At 35.8% G+C, this 7500-nt stretch overlaps 1 protein-coding gene and 1 long non-coding RNA gene across 4 annotated transcripts in view; both read left to right on the top strand.

The window, feature by feature from the left end:
- The window catches only part of LOC128246972 (protocadherin-18-like), a 216874-nt gene that overhangs the window by 55514 nt on the left and 153860 nt on the right, over positions 1 to 7500 (top strand). The gene's annotated exons all lie outside the window — the stretch shown is intronic.
- The window catches only part of LOC149132689 (uncharacterized), a 15935-nt gene continuing 11855 nt past the window's right edge, over positions 3421 to 7500 (top strand). Inside the window, exon 1 of the long non-coding RNA XR_016244390.1 lies at positions 3421 to 4316. This is a non-coding gene — a long non-coding RNA (uncharacterized LOC149132689). The remainder of the gene's footprint in view (positions 4317 to 7500) is intronic.

The raw sequence follows: 7500 nt of genomic DNA, 5'->3' as shown, positions 1-7500 counted from the left end.
TGAAATATTACCTTGCTTAGAAACAGGTGAGAGTTGGTAATAAGAAGGGCATCCTGCTGTAAAAAATCTGCTCCAACAAATTCCATCTGACTCATGCTTACATGGAAAAATGGACGTTGAATGATGGTAATGTTACTTCATACAGTAAGTACTAACACATTTAATGTGGTGAGTATTGAAACTATAATCAATCAAGATTCACTCTGAATGAAAAGGGAGCTAAACATGAAATTGATGCATAAATCTAGCTAAATCTAACCTGTGAACTGGCTGAGTTATTAGAGTATCAGACATAATGCTAAGCAGTATTTATTTTATTCTAACTAATTGCAAACTATGTTCAAATCCCACAAATGTCAATTTTTCCTTTCATCCATCTGGAGTCAACAAAACCAAATATCAATTTAGGGCAGTGGACTGACTGAATCATTAGAACATTCGATGGGATTTGTAATCCAAGTTCAATTCCTTCTGTGGCCTTCTTCGGTAGCAAACTTACTCTTGTTGCTCGCAATCTTGCCTTTGTCAGGTTTCCAGTATAAGCATATCTTTCCTCCTCCTGCAATCCCACTAATTTTCAAGGTTCTCGAGGAAAGGCCGTACTGTTGACACAAGCATTGCCTTTCGCTGTTATAAAGTGATAGAAATAATAACAAGAGCACTCAGAGAGTACAAATCTCCACCAAAGCAACACCAACGTCCAGAGATGATTTTTTAAATGAGAATATCTGAAATAAATTTGACTGCTCTCACAAACGAAAATACTAAAAATGAACCCAACCGCTATCAAGAATTAAGTAAAGTGAATATAAGAAATAATCCAGAATCCTTGTCCGGATTCTGGTATTGAGTGGATTTATTCCGTGAGATCCAAACTCCATCACCCAGAGGCTCCACGGTAGGACTGTGTGTGCATAACAATGGATGACGTAATTGCACAGGTATCAAAACTGTCAAACTGGCAAGTAGCAGGACCAGACAAAATTCAAGGCAATTGGCTCAAGTGGTTTAGGTCAACACACAAGTGAATTGTTTTTTGATTAGACAATTACCTACAGAATGTTGCAGTTCCAGAGTGGATTGTAGAGGGAAAGACAACATTCTTGATCAAAGATCGGTCAAAGGGCAATAAGGTTCACAAAAAACTGACCCATTCCTTGTTTTAACCTCTGATGGAAAGTGTTAACAAGCATCCTTGCAGGGAAAATATATATGTTCCTTGCAAAAAACAGCTACTTTCAGTAGAATAAAAGGGATGCTGAAAAGGATCCGAAGGCACCAAGGACCACCTTGTGAAAAACAAGGTTGCAATAAAGAACTGCAAATGGATACTTTAAAATCTTGTGCATGACCTGGATAGACTTTCAAAAGGCTTAAACATGTTGCTGCATTTGTGGATTTTAGAAACACTTGTCATGTAGGGAATAGCTGAGAACGTGTGGGCACTGATTAAGAACAACATGCCTAGTTTGAAAAACGTATCTTTTCTGTAACAACCAGCACTTAGCTGAGGTAACAATCAAAAGTGGCATCTTCTAGGGAGACTCTTGTTCATCTTTGTTATTTGTTATAGCCTTGATCCCACTTTCCGTAGCCCTACACAAAGTTAACATGCACTATGAGCTGAGATAGAATGGACCTTGTCTCAACCACCTTTCCTTCATGGATGATTTAAAACTGTCTGCAAAAACAGAGCCTGAAATGGAGAGGCTGTTTGAGACTCTACAGATGTGCAGCAAGGATATAGGGATGGAATTCGGTATCTCGAAGTGTGCGGTGCTCACTTTGAAACGGGGATAAGAGCAGATTGTAGGGGCATAGAACTGCCAAACAGAGAGAGAATGGAAGACCCAAATGATGATGGGTATAAGTACCTTGAGATCCTGAATATTTGAAGCACCTCAAACTTCTCTTGAAATCAAAACTCAACTCAAGGAACCTTGTGACTGCTCTCAACATATAGGCTGTTGCTGTAGTCCACTACAGTGCACCCATCCTGAAACGGACAAAAGTAGAGATAAACAAACTTGATCGCAGTACCCGAAAGACAATTACAATACATACTCAGGCTTTACATGAAATGGTGTAAAGGTGGATGTGGGCTGATTAGCATACAGGAGAGCATCAACAGTGAAAGAAGAAATATCACAGCATAATTGGTAAACAGCCAACAAGACCTGTTACAGTATGCTGCTAATGCAGAAGAATTAATCAAAAATGGACTTGAGAGTGTTTATGAATTCCAGTTACAAATTATCAAATGAGAGAGAAGAAATCCTACTACACATGGAATTACATGGTTAGTTCCACTATGAAACTAACAAATTAAAAGACCAGGAAGCATCATGGAGGTAGCTCAACAAGGGTGACCCAAAAAAGAATACTGAAAGCCTAATTATCACTGCCCAGAAGCAGGCATTTAATACCAACTCAGTGAAAAGTGATATATACACCACAAGCATGATGAACCTCTGCAGAATGTGTTGGAAGAGGGTCAAAAGCATGACTCACATTGTTAGTGCTTGTGAAAGTCTTGCACAGAAACAGTACAAGTGCAGATACGACAAGGTAGCCCTAAACCATCATTGGCTACTATGCCAGAAGTATGGATACAAGGTAAAGGGTGCTTGGTACCAACATACACTAGAAAAGGTAATGAACAAAAAGGGGAAGGCAAACATCCTCTGGAAGATTGACTTCCAGACAGACAAGGTGTTAGAGGACCAAAGGCTGAATATAGTAACCTTTATGAGAGACAAACAAGAGTGCCTAATAATCGATGTGGGAGAGCCAGGAGATCAACATATTATCATGAAAGAAAGAGAAAAGATTGATGAATATGGAGACCTGAGAATTGAGATTGCTAAGATGTAGCAGCTATGTGAGTCAAACATAAAGGTTGTCCCTATTGTCATCAAAGCATTGGGTTAGTTGTTTGACTGTAACCAGTTGAGTATGTCTATTGGTGGCTGACAATTGGTGCATCTCTGATAAATGAGCGGGCATAGTGGAGGAGCATCATAGCCATGTGTTGAGAGGAATTCTTTGGGGTTTAAATAATTCATCTCTGGAAACATGGGTGTTTCATTCAACATCCTTAAGCAACCCTTATTCAGAGGCCCCTTGAGCAGGATAGCCTACTCGACCTGAAGAAAATTTTAACTGGACTGTTATCTTGATATGAGATCGTCATGTTGTGCATATGTGGTTGTAATATATGTGTTTGGTGTACTCCTATCAGAAGGATAGTCATGGTGGGTATATTTGGCATCATATAATTGTACCCCACTGTCAATATCATGGCATACACTGCTCTCTCGTTCAATAACAATAATAATAATAATAATAATAATAATAATAATAATAATAATTATTATTATTATTATTATTATTATTATTATAAAAGCTGTAATAGAAGCAGTAAGTGCATTTCTATTGGCAAAATGACCCTCCAAAAATTTAACAAAAATCTGTCAACATGCCTTTTCACATCAAGAGTCTTGCATAACAAATGCAGATGCAAAATAATGTTTGTGCATGCACGTGTCTGTGCATATGCATGTGTGTCTGTGTACATGTGTGTGTGCATGTGTGTGTGCATGTTCGTGCATATGTGTGTGTGTTTGTGTGTGTGTGTATGCAGGTATGTATGCTTTTTTTCTATGTAAGTATTGTATGTGTGTGCACATATGTGTTTACGCGCAGACTTTTTATTGACTGTATGCGAATTCACTTATATTTTGACTTATGTATGAGTACATACTACATATTCAACTTCCTGAATGCTTTGCATATTTTACATTTCCATTAATAGCTTGTAATTGTAATTTTGTAAGTATGCGTATGTATACATATGTATAAATGTGTTCATTTCTGTATCTATATAAGTATGTGTATGCATATATATGTGTGTGTGTGTTGGGTGAATGTATATGCGTTTAAATATATACATACATACACACATACACAGATACACCCATGCATGTGTGTGTATGTGTGTATATATATATATCTTATCATTCATGCTGGGTTTGAAAGAAATATCTTTGGCCCCTTAAAAATTGCAAACTCAGTTTGCAGAAGGAAGATCAAAGGTAAATTTTGTTATCAGCATTCTGGCTTGATTTCAATGTTTGTGACATTAGCAACATGTCATAAACACAGCAGCTCATAACTATTGAAAACTTACAACCAGCAAACAACAATAACAATAAGAAGCAAAATATTGTTTATAAAATATTATGTGAAAAATCAACTATGACACATTGAAAATTTCTCCTTTGAGATGTTCATGAATAGAATATTGACATTATTAGGTAATTCTAAAATTATTGATTATGCTCTTTACTTCTTTTTCTTTTTTTTTCCCTTTGCTAGATTTTTAAGCTAGATAGAATAATATAAGACATTAATTCTCATCAAACTCTTTTAAAAGGAAACATCAACGTATCACTCTTTTAACACTATTTACTAAATTAAAATTCATGCAAGGCAATGCCTTAATTGAATTTTATCGGCTCTCTTTCGTGCAATATATTTCTTGATCAACAAAACGGAAGGTTCCCACATGCTTTTGTTGAGGGATTTTTAAAAGTTTTCAGTTAATAAAATAATGCCAGTAATAAACATAAAGCAACTTCTTCTCTAACTTCATTATTCTAAATAAATTTCAAATATTTATGGAAGTAATTACAAGATATTTTTCAATATAACTTCTTCTTGGTTGGTAAAAAGGGAAGAGTTATTTGTATTGTCACTTATCCTTGTTGTTGTTGTTTTATTTTGTTGTGTTGTTTCTCTTTTTCTTTTTTTTTTTTCAGATATATTTGTTGTTTAAATTTCACAGTGTAAAATATTGTATCAAAAATTATCATCATGTATATGAAGGAGAGATAATTCCTATCCACAATGCCTCCACTTAAATACCAAAAATTTCACAGCAAAACAAACAGACACACAAGCAACCTTGAAATATTTAAATAAATAAACAATACATTTTTTTTGTCTTCTTTCATCTCTTTCTCTCTGTCTCTTTCTCTTTGTCTCTGTGATGAAGTGTTTCTCACTCTCTCTTTCTCCTAGCTCTGTCCAGCTCTTTCTTTCTGCCCCTCTCTTTCTCTCACTGTCTTTCACTCCTTTCTCTCTCTCTCTCTCTCTCTCTCTCTCTCTCTCTCTCTCTCTCTCTCTCTCTCTCTCTCTCACTCTGCTTTATTTCTATTTTATTTCTCATCCAATCATTTCATTTCATCATTATTTTCCCTCCTTAATGTTCACCTCCGCTTTGATAGATGTTACAAGTCCAGCTCTCCTGCTTGACAAAATATGACATCCTTATATATCATTGTTACTATATTGCTTGTATATTAATTTTCAACTTTAAAGTTTATGACTAAACAACTTCACAGTTTCTTGATCAAATAGACCATTTCTACATCATTCTTACTTCCTATTACATATATATATATATATATATATATATATATATATATATATATATATATATATATATATATATTCACTTGTTCAATCATTCATTCATTTCTTTCTTTTCTGGTATAGGCTAAAAGGGTGCAGTTTGAGACAGATTTTATGGTTTGATAGCTTCTTCTATCTTTAATCTGTACTTGTGTATATTCAAGTATGTATTTAATTATGTATATACGTGTTAGTTGTTGCAACAAACAAAACCAAAAATAGTATTCAGGACCATAAGAGGAATCGTGTAATTTCTTTGGTAGATGCCCTTCCCAGTGCCAATCCTTACCTGTTTCTAAGCAAGGTAAATCAGACATGATTTTGCAGAATATTGGAAAGGAATGATGCTGCTTGTATGACAGTGACACAAGCATACACAAATTCACATGCACACACATACATACACAGACACACATGCATACACATGCCATGAAAACACACACATACTTATATATGTATATATATGTATGTGTGTGTGTATGTATATGTAGGAATTGTGAGAGGATATTTGTAAACATGTTTGTGTGTGTGTGTGTGTGTGTGTGTGTGTGTGTGTGTGTTGTGATAGATAGACAAACAGACAGAAAGATAGATAGATAGATATACATACATGCATACATATACATATACACAACCCCTTATACTATATATATACTTGTGTGTATACATACATATATACACACACACATACACATATATACACATATATACACTCATATATATACTGTGCGTATGTCTATAATGTGTATATGATTGTGAGTGTGCTTGCATTTGTACTCATACAAACATATTGTCACACATGTAAGTAAATGGATCTGCTGTTAATTTCATTAATCAGTATTCAGCTGTTCCATCAAATGAACAACTGGTTCCTTATATTAGCCTGCATGGCCATTGCACTGCCACATATACTCATGATGTAACCCTCAAGGTTTATTTGGACAGTGTCCTTGCTGGGGTACCACCTTTAACGATTTACTCAAACAACTTAAGGTGACACAGTGTACAACAAAACTAGCCCTCGGAACGACAGGTATATAATATTTTCTAACTGGGCCTGAATCACTCACGAACACATACACACACACTCACACACAAACACTTGCACACACACACACACACACACCCTCATACAATCGGGCACACACACACACACACTCACACACATGCACACAATTACTCACACACACACACAATCACACAATCACATACACATATATGCACACACACACATGCACATACACACCCACAATCACATACACACATATGCACACACAAACACTTTCACACACACATAAATGCAATCACACGCACACGGATACACACAGACAGTCACATATACACACTCACACACTCACACACTCACATGCACACGCACATGCATACACATCCATGCACACAATTACTCGCACACACTTCCACTCACACACACACATACAATCACACAATCACATACACATATACGCACACGCACACATACATATACACATGCATACACAATCACACACACAAACACACAATCACACACACACACACACTCAACTACACAAGCGCACACTGAGGCAGAAACATGTACATAGGTATAGATATTCTTCAAACAAGAAGCAAATAACAAAACTTATAATTTATCAGTTTCTTCGGATTACTTTCTCTGATGTTTAGCTGCCGAAATTAGAAAAGGAATGTCGAGGCTATAACCTGCAAAACATTGCTTAAAGCAAATTACAAAATTATAGTGACACTCAGAAAGTTTGCAAGTATCGTCAACGGAATGGAGTCAACTGATTGGCTTTTACAAACCATATTCTTAATCTCTCTTACTAGTTACGGTCGTTAGACTGTGGCCAAGTTGGGGATGCCCATCAAAGGTTTTTTAGTCAATTATACCATGCTTATTCCCTATACTTATTTTATTAATGTCTATTTATCATACGGCTAAAATAAATTTTTATGCATTGGTGTAAACTTTTGCAGCTTGACATGCTGGTTTAGCAGTTTACACATAGACTCACAGGTACACACACA

The sequence above is a fragment of the Octopus bimaculoides genome, chromosome 14, assembly GCF_046866305.1.
Source record: "Octopus bimaculoides isolate indiv1 chromosome 14, ASM4686630v1, whole genome shotgun sequence".
Classification (NCBI taxonomy): Eukaryota; Metazoa; Mollusca; class Cephalopoda; order Octopoda; family Octopodidae; genus Octopus; species Octopus bimaculoides.
This window is presented reverse-complemented; position numbering and strand designations above follow the sequence as displayed.